At 35.4% G+C, this 12,902-nt stretch overlaps 1 non-coding gene across 1 annotated transcript; it reads right to left on the bottom strand.

Annotated features, from left to right (window-relative positions):
- Positions 1-12,103: 12,103 nt before the first annotated feature.
- TRNAL-UAA lies at positions 12,104-12,186 on the bottom strand. Its single transcript has one exon. It is a non-coding gene; the product is annotated as a tRNA-Leu (tRNA).
- Between the last annotated feature and the right edge of the window lie 716 nt (positions 12,187-12,902).

The following is a 12,902-nucleotide window of genomic DNA, read 5'->3' as shown; positions in this document are numbered from 1 at the left end:
TGTGACAATCCATTGTCATCCTTCTATGGGGCGCACGATCAATCCCAAAGCCTTATGTTTTATTGTTGTACAGAATAATCGAAGTTTTTGAAAAGAAAGGGGAAAACCCTAGGATCAATATTTCGGTTGATTGATTAAATGTCAAACAACTCCATTGTCGTCACTCGAAAATTATCAAGTGACTAAATCAAACAAAACATACACTCTAATGGAGTCCCCGAGGAGATTTGCAAAAAGATAGGATGAGGTCTCATGAGTTATCATGTCTTTTAGAAAGAAACAGTCAATTTGTGTTTTCCACGAAAAGAAAAAAAAAAGCAAAACAAATTAAATCAAAATCACAAAAATAGGAAAGAATGTCATGAGCATTACACAATTTTCATGATTCAAAACCTTTTGCATTACTAGATGCAGAGCATACATTTACTACATTTCAAGGTGAAGGTTGCATGCTTTTGCATATCAAAAATCATGTTCGTAAATACATAATTTTCCCAAATCTAATGTCCTATGTTATAAAGTTTAGGATGAGAGGCCTTCTCAAAGAGTCAACCTCTTGCTTTCTCATAAGGTTGAGCCCCTTGGTACTAGTACCTATTGGCTTATTTCATAGGACTCAAAGTCCTCTGTCATTTACATTTCAAAGACTTCAATGTATTTTGTCAAGACTTCAATGTCTTCTTTACATTTCAAAGACTTCAATGTCTTTTTTCAAGACTACAATGTCTTCATTTACATTTCAAAGACTTCAATTTCTTCAGTCATTTACGCTTTCAAAAGACTACAATGTCTTCATTTACATTTCAAAAGACTTCAATGTCTTCATTTACATTTCAAAAGACTTCAATGTCTTCATTTACATTTCAAAAGACTTCAATGTCTTCAGTCATTTACGCTTTCAAAAGACTACAATGTCTTCATTTACATTTCAAAGACTTCAATGTCTTCAGTCATTTACGCTTTCAAAAGACTACAATGTCTTCATTTACATTTCAAAAGACTTCAATGTCTTCAGTCATTTACGCTTTCAAAAGACTACAATGTCTTCATTTACATTTCAAAGACTTCAATGTCTTCAGTCATTTACACTTTCAAAAGACTACAATGTCTTCATTTACATTTCAAAGACTTCAATGTCTTCAGTCATTTACGCTTTCCAAAGACTACAATGTCTTCATTTACATTTACAAGACTTCAATGTCTTCCGTCTTTTACACTTTCAAAGACTTCAACGTCTTTTTTCTTTTATAGGATTCAATGTCCTTGTCTTTGTGCTTCATAGGACTCAACATCCTCTGCTCTATTCTTTGAAAGAAAAGAGAAGAAAAAGAAAAAAAAGAACTTCAGATGTCTTCTACTCTACAAAACTTCAATGTCATCATGATTTCTCGGTTTCACTTCCTTGGTTTTCGCTAGTTGCCGGTCGGATAGCAAGGTTGCTTGGATGAAATTAGTGTCCTTATCTTTACTTACCTTTTCATTTTTCAAATAAAAGATAAGTAAAGAGGGGTAACTGTCAAACCCTAATTTCATCCGAGGACTATCATTTATTGATATTTTGATTTTCGCTAGCCGAATTGAGCTATTCGATGCCAATTACCGTGCAAGAAAAAAGATCATTCGACGTTTTGGTGAAGAATGCGAAAAATACCCAAAGGGGAGGGAAAAAGGGTCATTTTTAGCTTTTTTTTATGGACCCTGGCTTGCCTGGGCCCCCAAATAGCTTAGGGGTGAAGTTACCAGCTCGCTTAGGCGAGCAAGGTTACTTCAGGTTTAAGCAGCAGCTCGCTGGGCGAGCTGCCATGACCCCTAATGTCATCTTATGCTATAAATAGGCATGAGGGAGGCTGAGTAAAGGGTTCCAAGGGTTAGCATTGAGAGATTTTGAGAGAAATCGGAGAGAAGAAGAAGAAAGAAGAGAAAAACCAGGTCGAGGCGCTACCGAATTGCGACCGTAATCGACTTCTACATCATTCTTTGTTCGGTGTTCTTCATCCGCCATTCGGTTAGTGTTTGTTTTTAAGGATTTAAACATGATCTATGCACCCTTAGGGGGTCCTCTTTGTTGTTTTGTGCATATTCATCTCCTTCTTCTATCATCGATAATCGCTTTTCTTTTGTAAAGTAAGTTTTAACCGATCATTAGTGCCGCAAGTTCTCTTTTAAAAAGATTGGATGTTAATAAACAAAATCAAGATAAAACCAACTCATAACTAATTTCTTTTTATCAAATATCACTTGAGATCGTTTCAAGGTCCAATTCCTTAATGACTTTCTCCTCTTTTCAAATTTAAAAGATCGTTTCAAGGTCCAATGCCTTAACGATTCTCTCCGCTTTTCAAAGTTTAAAACATCGTTTCAAGGTCCAACGCCTTAAACGACTTTTGTTCGCAATTAAAATCAATCTTTCAAAAAACATAAAATCAATGTAACACACGAACTTTCAGACTTAAAGAACTACGTAGGTCTGAATTCCCCATCGCACCTGAGGATACGTAGGAGCAAGGGCAACACCCTTCTTGACCCCAAAAAATAAAGAAACATAAAAAGGGAAAATACATAATTTTGAAGTCATATTTTGCACACTCGATTAAAGGCTGTCGTCCCTTGTGACGGGCACATGGGGTTCTAATACCTTCCCCATACGTAAACAACTCCCGAACCCTTATTCTCAAGTTTTGCAAACCTCTTTTTGGTTTTTCTAATGTTTTCCTCTAATAAACATTGGTGGCGAATCCACGCGTTTTCTTCATGAGAAGACACACATTTGGTTTTTCGCCTCGCCCTCCCACCGAAGGGTAGGCTGCGACAATAGTAGCCAAGATGAGGTTATTACATCGCCTTCCTCTAGTGAAAGTGAAGAAGCAAAAATGGAAGAATCTAGTGAAGAAATCTGTCCCCAAGAAGAAGGGGACCTTCTAATGGTCAGAAGGCTTCTAGGAGGTCAATCTTGTGACTTGACCCAATCTGAAAGAGAGAATATTTTTCATACAAGGTGTAAAAATTTTTATAACACATGCTGTCTCATTGTACATAGTGGTTCATGTTGGAATTATTGTAGAACAAGATTAGTCTCTAAGTTGAGCCTTGTTATCACTTCCCATCCAAAGCCTTACAAACTTCAATGGCTCAATGATCAAGGGGAGATGATAGTCAATGAACAAGTGAAAGAGCCCTTCTCCATTGGAACATATAAGATAGGAAAATCATCTATAATGGCCATGGCAATATGATAGGAAAATCATCTATAATGGCCTACTAATAAGATAACCATCACCCACCTTGGAACAAAGTTTGTGTTGCATCCTCAAACACCTTTACAGGTGGCTAAAGATCAACTAACTATGAAAAATAAGAGTGATGAGGAAGAAAAACTAGAAAAACAGAAGAAGAAAAAAGGATAGTAAGGCCTTGTCTTCAAAGGCCAAGGGGAAGGAAAAAGAGGAAAAAGATTCCTCCAAGAAGATTGTTGAGAAGGAAATTTATTTCGCAACAAAAGGTGATATCAAAAGAGCAATCCTTCTTAAACAATTCTTCTACCTTCTCTTATTAAGGGAAACCTCCCTTAGCGCTGCCACAATTCCTACATTTGAGACCTTACCCCTAAAGGTCCAAAAACTCTTACATGAATTTGGTGATATATTTCCCAAAGAGATACCCCCTGGGATACCTTCTCTTAGGGGAATAGAACACCAAATAGACTTAGTCCCAGGAGCAAACCTTCCTAATAGGCCAGCCTATAGACTAACCCTCAGGAGACTAAGGAGATAGAGTCTCAGGTTAAAGAATTGTTGGAGAAGGGTTGGGTCCAAGAGAGCTTAAGCCCTTGTGTTGTGCTAATGTTGGTGCCCAAAAAGGATGGTAAATGGAGAATGTGTACAGATTGCAGGGCCATCAACAACATTACAGTAAAGTATAGGCACCTCATTCCTAGACTTGATGATTTTCTTGATGAGTAGCACGGTGCCAACATCTTTTCAAAAATTGATCTTAAAAGTGATTATCACCAAATCAGGATGAAAGAGGGTGATGAGTGGAAAACTGCTTTCAAGACCATGTTTGATTTGTATGAATGGGTAGTAATGCCTTTTGGGCTCACTAATGCACCAAGCACCTTTATGAGGCTTATGCATCATGTCTTAAGGGATTTCATAGGTAGATTTGTAGTTGTTTATTTTGATGATATTTTAGTGTACAATAGGAGGCTAGATGATCACTTAGGAAATCTCAGGCAAGTTCTTTCAGTCCTTAGGAAAAACACCCTCTATGCAAATATAGAGAAGTGTACCTTTTGTTTAGAAAATATAGTTTTCTAAGGGTTTGTAGTTGGTAGAAATGGGGTCCAAGTTGACCCTGAGAAAATAAAGGCCATCTAAGAATGGCCCACCCTAAAAAGTGTGCGAGATATTAGGAGCTTCCATGGGTTAGCAAGCTTCTACAGAAGGTTCATTCCTAATTTCTCTACAATTGTCTCACCTCTCAATGAGCTGGTGAAGAAGAATGTGGCATTTACTTATGGTGAAAGACAAGAGCAAGCCTTTGCTTTGCTAAAAGAAAAGCTCACCAAGGCATCTGTTCTAGCTCTTCCTGACTTTTCTAAAACTTTTGAGCTAGAATGTGATGCCTTTAGAGTGGGTGTGGGAGATGTATTGTTGCAAGGTGGGCACCCTATTGCTTATTTTAGTGAAAAACTTCATGGTGCCACCCTCAACTACCCCACCTATGATAAAGAGCTTTATGCCTTAATAATAGCCCCCCAAACTTGGGAACATTATCTTGTTTCCAAGAAATTTGTCATTCATAGTGATCATGAATCACTTAAGTACATTAGAGGGAAAAGCAAGTTAAACAAAAGGCCTGCAAAATGGGTAGAGTACCTAGAGCAATTTCCATATATTATCTAATACAAACAGGGAAAAACAAATGTTGTAGTTGATGCCCTCTCTAGGAGGCACACATTTTTTTGCTCCCTAGGAGCTCAAATTTTAGGATTTGATAACATTAGGGACTTGTATGCTTTAGATGAAAATTTCTCTCCCATTTATGAGAGTTATGGGCAAAAGGCCCATGATGGATTTTATTTGGCTGAGGGGTATTTGTTCAAAGAGGGAAAGCTTTGCATACCCCAAGGATCCATCAGGAAATTACTTGTGAAAGAGAGCCATGAGGGTGGGATCATGGGTCACTTTGGGATAGACAAGACCCTTGTCTTACTCAAAGAAAAGTTCTATTGGCCCCATATGAAGAAAGATCTTCATAAGCATTGCACTAGGTGTGTTGTGGCTTGTTTACAAGCCAAGTCTAGGGTGATGCCTCATGGGCTATACACACCCTTACCCATCCCATCAACACCTTGGGTAGACATTAGTATGGACTTTGTCCTTGGGCTTCCTAGAACCCAAAGAGGTGTAGACTCTATCTTTGTGGTGGTGGATAGGTTTAGCAAGATGGCACACTTTATACCATGTCACAAGGTGGATGATGCTTCCCACGTCTCAAAACTCTTTTTCAGGGAAGTTGTGAGACTCCATGGTTTGCCTAGGACCATTATGTCAGATAGAGATGCTAGCCACTTCTAGAAAATCTTATGGGCTAAGCTATGAACTAAGCTTCTTTTCTCTACCACTTGCCATCCATAAACTGATGGGCAAACAGAGGTAGTGAATAGGTCTTTATCCACCCTTTTAAGGACTCTTCTAAAAGACAACCATAAGTCTTGGGATGAGTATCTTCCTCACGTAGAATTTTCCTACAACAAAGGGGTTCATAGAACCACCAAGCAATCCCCTTTTGAGGTTGTCTATGGGTTCAATCCCCTAACATCCTTAGACCTCATTCCTATCCCAATTGAAACTTCTTTTATACATAAAGAAGGGGAATCTAGGTCAGAGTTTATAAAGAAGTTGCATGAGAGGGTTAAGAACTAAACAAAGGTGTATTCAACTAAAGGCAATAGAGGAAGAAAGGAGCTAGTTCTTAATGAGGGGGACTGGGTTTGACTCCATCTTAGAAAGGATAGATTCCCTTCTAAAAGGAAATCCAAGCTTAGCCCTAGAGAGGATGAACCTTTTCAGGTCTCAGAGAGAATCAATAACAATACCTATAGGTTGGACCTCCCAGAAGAGTATGGAGTCAACACCACTTTTAACATTTCTGATTTAATTCCTTTTGCATGTGGAACTGATATTGAGGAGGAGGAACCAACAAATTTAAGGTCAAATCCTCTTCAATGGGGAGGGGATGATGCAATCCTCCTTAGGAAGGGACAAGTCACGAGAGCCATGAGCAAGAGGCTCCAAGAGGATTGAGCTAGAGCTGCTGAAGAAGGCACTGGGGTTCTCATGAACCTCAGGGTAGATTTTTGAGCCCATGTGCCAAGGTTGGGTTCACTTATCTTTGTACATATTAGATTAGGATTTCATTATTTTTGGGCCTTGTATTTAGGGCTCCATAATGTAGGTAGGGTACCCTAGAAATATAGGATTTTTCAGCCCTTGTATTTTAAGGCACCTAGACTAGTTTTTGTATTAGGGGTAGTTTTGTAATTTCACATGCATTAAGTGAATATTTGATATGTGTGTTGGAAAATAAATTTAATTGAATAGGGAGAAGCCCAATCCAATTAAATTTTAGAGGGGGAGGTGAGCATTTGTTTGCTACACTCCATTGTCACATCATATAGTGACACTTTGTGCATGTCCTTCATGCTTTACATGCCTCATGACACCTAAGCACACTTAGTGGAGAATCTTGGATTAGTGGGCTGAACCATAGCTTAAATTCACTAATCATAATTAGTGAAATTTTGGCTCCAAAATTTCACTCCACAAATTCAATTTCAAATTCAAGTGAGATTCAAATTTCCCTCCAATTTTGTGTGACACTTGGGTTATAAATAGAGGTCATGTGTGTGCATTTTTCAACTTTGATCATTTGAGAATTACACTTCAAAGTTCATACCTCATTCGAGGCATAAAATTTCGTGCTTCTTCTCTTCTTCTCCCTCTACTCATCTTCTTCTATCTTCAAGCTCTTATTCATGGCTTCCTATGGTGGTGAGCTTGTTCTTGACTCATCTTCTCCTTGAAGTGGTGTCTCCAATCATCTTTCTTCCTTCTCCATGCCACTGCCATTGAACTTCAAGAAGCAAAGGACTCCATTGATGAAGAAGATTCAAGGCCTACAAGCTCCACATGGAGCTTCGTCATGGTTGGTCTCAACATGGATGGACCAATCACTAGAGTAAGGAGTAAGAGATTTCAAGAAAAGCCTAGTGAGAGACTAAATTCTCTCATAGAGGAAAGAGAAGAAGAAGAGAAGCTCATAAATTTTAACCAACTTTTAGAAAAAAATATTTATTTTCATTTTTTAATTGTATTTTAGGTCTATTTTTGGACTTGTAATGGGTTGCCATGACCTTTTATTGTTATTGTTAAGTCTTTTAATTATTAGATTAGGTATTGGGCCTTAAGCCTAATTAGGGTTATTAGTAAGAGTATAAGTAAACTCCTTAAATACTTTGTTGCCAGTTTTTGTTGAAATTTCATATTAGACACAATTAAGAGAGTACTTCTCAAGATTCTTGTGTGAAACCTTAGGTTTTGATCAAATAATTTTATTCTTTGTGGAAAATCATCCTCAACTTATCAATCTTTCAAGACTGTGACGTTGTTCTTTCCATCTCTGATTCTTGAAATCAGGTGTTATCTATCCTTTGTGTTTTCTTTCTTCTTCCGTGTTTTCTCCTTTGTTTGTTCTTTTCCTTTTATTTAAGTCTATATTATTGTTTCATCTTCCTTTGTTCTATTTCTTTGAGTCTATCTTTCTTTTCTAAATTCTATCTAGTATCAATATCTTTTTGTCTTCTTATCTCTCTCTCTCTCTCTCTCTCTCTCTCTCTCTCTCTCTATATATATATATATATATATATATATATATATATTATAAAAAATTCATGCAAAAAAAATGGAAAGAAAGAAGTAAAAAAAATCCAATTTTCAAATTTGGAGCCAAAATTATGTTACAATCTAGATTTGGATAATTGAAGTATTTAGGATTTGAATGTTTTTCAAATTTGGAGCCAAAATTTTGTTACATACTATATTTGGGTCTGGCTAATCACTAATTTGCGTTTAAATTTGAATTTTATGCCAAAAAAAAAGTGCAAAGATATAAAAAGGGAGCAAAAGAAATGCACCAAAAAAAGGTTATGCATTCAGAGTTGTTTCCCTTCTAGTTTTCACATACCTATACTTAAAAAAAATATCTTGTTGGTTATTTACATCTAGTTTAGTTCAATTCTGGAACAATCCTTTTCTTGATTCTGGAGTTTTCTAGTTTTTCTTCCTTGACATTCATTTTGAGTATTATTTTTTTTCTTGTCTTTAAAATTCTTAAGTTTTGTCTTAGAGTATTTCTATTATTGGCTTCCTGAGTTGATTTTTAATTTGACATATTTCACTCAAAGGTTCTGGTTAAGAGCTGAAGAGGAGCAAGAGTGGTAAAAGGCAAGAGTGCATATCATAAAAGAAAAGGCCTTGAAATAGTGATACACGAGTGAACTTCAGTGAAACACTAACTTGAGTGATGATGCCATATTTTGTTTATTACTTGTGCACTAACTTTCCTTGTAGGTATGGCTTCCACAAGTGGAGATGCTACTCCACCATCTCCAAAAACTGCAAGGCTCATGGCAGAGATGATTAAACTTGGTGATCAAATGAGAATAATGAGTTATGAAAATGAATAAAGGATGGAGAGAATGAGAAAGGAGAAAGAGGAGAGTTTGGGAAGAATACACAAGAATAATGAAGTTTTATGTGTGAGGATTGAAAATATAGAGCAAAGAAGAGAGAACAGATCATCTAATTCTTTTCGTGGAGAAGATGAGGGGTATGAAGAGGATGAGGGATGAAGAAGGAATGAGGGGTATAGGAAGAGAAGAAATCATAGAAGATATGGAGGTAGGCAAGGAAAGGAAGGGATTGAGGGAGTGAAGGTGAAGATCCCTACTTTTAACGAGACTTATGATCCAAAAGTATATCTTGAGTGAGAGATAAAGGTTGAGCAAGTCTTTGCTTGCTACAACTACAATGAAGAGAAGAGGACCGAATTGGCCTCCCTGGTGTTTGAGGGATATGCCTTAGTGTGGTGGAACCAAGTGAGGAGTGATGTTGAGAGGACGAGAAGGCCTTTGATTAATACTTGGCTAGACATGAAGAGAGTTTTGAGAGAGATATTTGTGTCATTTTATTATGGGAGAGACCTTCACAACAAGTTTCAAAGACTAATTCAAGGAAATATGAGTGTGGATGAGTATTACAAAGAGATGGAGATTTCATTGATTAGGGCTCAAATTTAGGAGTCTCAAAAGGCCACCATGACAAGGTTTTTGCATGGTCTCAATAGGGAGATCCAATACATTGTAGAGTTGCACCACTATGTCTCTTTGGAGGATCTCATTCATCAAGCTATGAAGGTGGAGCAAAAATTAAAGAGGAAGCAAATATACAAGAAGTCCCCCTATGGCTCTTCAACTTGGAAAGATAAGGAAACATTTAAGAAGAAGGAAGGAGGTTCATTCAAATCTCATGAGAAAGGTGTTGCACTTAGTAAAAATAATTTTAACCCTACTCTCACTTCTTCAAAAAACGAGTTATGTTAAATGTTTTAAGTGTTTGGGAAATGGTCACATTGCTCCCAATGTCCTAACAAAAGGACTATGGTTGTGTTGGGTAATGGGATATCTTCTAGTTCTTGTAATAAGAGTTAAAGTGTGTTTAAGGAGATTAATGGGTAGTGTGTTTAAGGATAGAGATGAAACTCAAAGGGAGAACGTTTTTCATACTATGTGCATGGTCATAGGGAAAATATGTTCTTTGATTATTAATGGGGGTAGTTGCACCAATGTAGCTAGCCAAAGATTGATTGAAAAGCTTGATTTAAAAACTCCCCCTCATCCTAGGCCTTACAAACTACAATGGTTGAGTGAGAATGGTGAGCTAGTTGTAGATAGAAAATTTTTTATATGCTTCTCCATTGGAAAATATGTTGATGAGATACTGTTTGATGTAGTCCCTATGGAGGCTAGTCATCTCTTACTTAGAAGGCCTTGGCAATATGATAGGTATGTTGTCCATAAGGGTGTCACTAACAAATTTTCATTTGTACATAAAGGGAAAAAGGTTACCCTCACACCTTTGTCTCCATAACGATTATTTTATTTTAGGCTTATTTTTACCAAGTGAGCTTCCAGTTTAGGTGAATAAGAATTTAAATTCTAAAATGGACGAAGAGAAACTAAATTAAGACAACAAATCAATTAAGGACTATAAACCAAAATTCAATTTTTTGGGGACTTGAATCGTAGAATGGAAATTTTGTAAGAAATAAAAATTCAATTTCAAAATTTTGTTTCAACTAAAAAGGATAACAAAAACATTGTGTCACGTGACACCACATGAAAGTATCATATGGCATACCATCAAGGCTAACATGTGGCACTTTCTTGGAGTGTCGCGTGGCATCATATGGGGTACCGTGTCACCTAACACTTCCACGTTCTACCACATGACACCTCCATGTGGTGTCATGTGGCATGAATGTCACGGCTCCCAGATCTCATGCTAATGTGGATATTTGTTTATCATGTTAGCACTTAGCATACTCATGTTAACGTGGATGACTAAAAAGGCTAGTAGATAATTAAGGAAAGATTGAAAGTTGTTCAAATATTTATGAGGGACTAAAAATTAAAATATGAAAAAGAGGTTGAATTGCCTTATAAAAATTAAAATTATTATTTTTTATTTATGTTTTATTGACGTGAGATTGAACTGCCTTATAAGAGGTTCCCAAACACCCTCTCCCTAAAAGCTCTATAGAGACCTTTATCAACTATTCCATAATCCTTTTACACTTTTAAAAAAAGATGGGAGAATATTGCTATTTCAACCAAATCTTCCATTTCTTCTCCCTGTACTGCTACTTCAACATAATAGAGATCAACAACCTCAACATCAATGAGTCCTTCAACGCAATGCAACTTTACTTGTGCTTGTTCATATCTATTATTGGCAATCAATTTTTTTATCTATAGGAATTGAATAAGATATCAAGAAATTTATAACCCTCACACACTCTACTCAATCAACTAAACAAGATCCTCTTAGTATTGGCAATCAATTGAGCCTAACATGCATTGAGAACTCGAGCAGGTTCACCTTCAAGCTCACAAACAATCACAACATCGTCGACACGTTCAACGACATGAACGTGCTTAGGAGCATGTGGTGACACAAAGGTAGGCCTAGATCTTTTTGAGAGAGGGAAAGGAAAAAAAAATAAAAACTTAATAATAATGATAGTTTTTAATTAGTTGTCTCTATGTTCAAAATACTTATGTAAAATATGTGTTTAGTGACTATTAAAAACCGCTGGAAAATGTTAGCTTCATTAGTCAATCAATGAATAGGTGACAAAAAATAAAATTCGTCAAATTTTTAATAGTGGAGTTAAAATATGCCAACATAATTTGTTAAATTTTGCCAAAAAAATAAAAATTAGGTTAAATTAATTTTTAGTCTTCTAATTTATTTTTTAGATTCAATTTGATCGTCTATTTTTTTCTTCAATTTAGTCCTTCAGTTTAAATGATAAGAAATTACACTTTATAACAGTTCAAACCGTCATTAAGTAGTTTAAACCGCCAAAAAACAGATTTTCCAAAAAATAAATTGATTTTAAAAATTAGAGAATTAAATTTAACATAAATAATAAATAAAGAATAAAAAATTAATTTAACCTAAAAATTAAGATAAAAAATGAAATTAAATATTCTTATATTACCGACCTCAAAGGTTGAGCGATGAAGAATGTCTAGGGAATGTGCTAACTTAATAAGTGTGTAAGTTTAGTTCAGAAATTGCTAGCAGCTGTATGGGGCTATATTTTGCCGTAAATTTTGAAACTGTTAAAGCCAATTCGGTTTAAAACAATGAATTTGATATAGAGAAATTATGTTCAAATGTTTAGGGTTTATGTTTAAGACAAAAACAAAACTTTATCCCGCAACTAAAATTCTTCTTGAAAAAATAATTGAAGTTGCAGGCTGTGGGGTTCGAACCCACGCGCACTTCTGTACAGAAGATCTTAAGTCTTCCCCCTTAACCACTCGGGCAAACCAGCTTGTCTTAATTACTTGGACATTTTATATTCAGTGCTATTGATTTCATTGCTATTTGCTATTTATCCGGCTTCAGTTTTTGATGCAGATTTTTTTGTTTAACATGACTGTTGTGATAATAAACATGAAAATTAGTTTATTTTTGTTGACTAGAGTTTTAGAAGAAAAAAAATAGATGGAGATAATTTTAAAGGATGAACTTCAAGTGCTCATAAATTTAAATTTGCTTTAGTTACATGATAATTAACGAATTTTATTTTAGATTCTTAATAAAAAAATTATTAAATTCTTAATAAAACAATTTTTTTATATATTTTATTTTACTCTCTAATAAATTAAATAATTTTTTTTGAGTTCTTAATAGATTTTATTTTTTTATTAGTCCCTATCAAGTATTTTTCAAAGGAACTAACACAAAATAAACAAAAAATATTAGAGATTAGAAACAAAATCTTTTAATTTATCAGGGACTAAAACAAAATATTAAGAGTTAATTTTTTTTTTTGGTTTTATTAGAGATTCAATACAAGATTTTTTTTATCATAGATCCAAAACAAAAGATGATAATTTATCATAGACCTATATATTTTAACCATTAAAATATTCTTGAGTAGTCACAAAAGACTTGATAAACCCCTGCCTCTTGATCCATTGCAGCGCTAATTTAGCCTTAAAATTGTGTTTTGTTAAATTTAAACTTTGGTTCTTAAAATTTTAA

The sequence above is a fragment of the Glycine soja genome, chromosome 9 (assembly GCF_004193775.1).
Source record: "Glycine soja cultivar W05 chromosome 9, ASM419377v2, whole genome shotgun sequence".
NCBI lineage: Eukaryota > Viridiplantae > Streptophyta > Magnoliopsida > Fabales > Fabaceae > Glycine > Glycine soja.
Note: the sequence above shows the minus strand (reverse complement) of the source record. Positions and strands in the feature narration are given on the sequence as shown.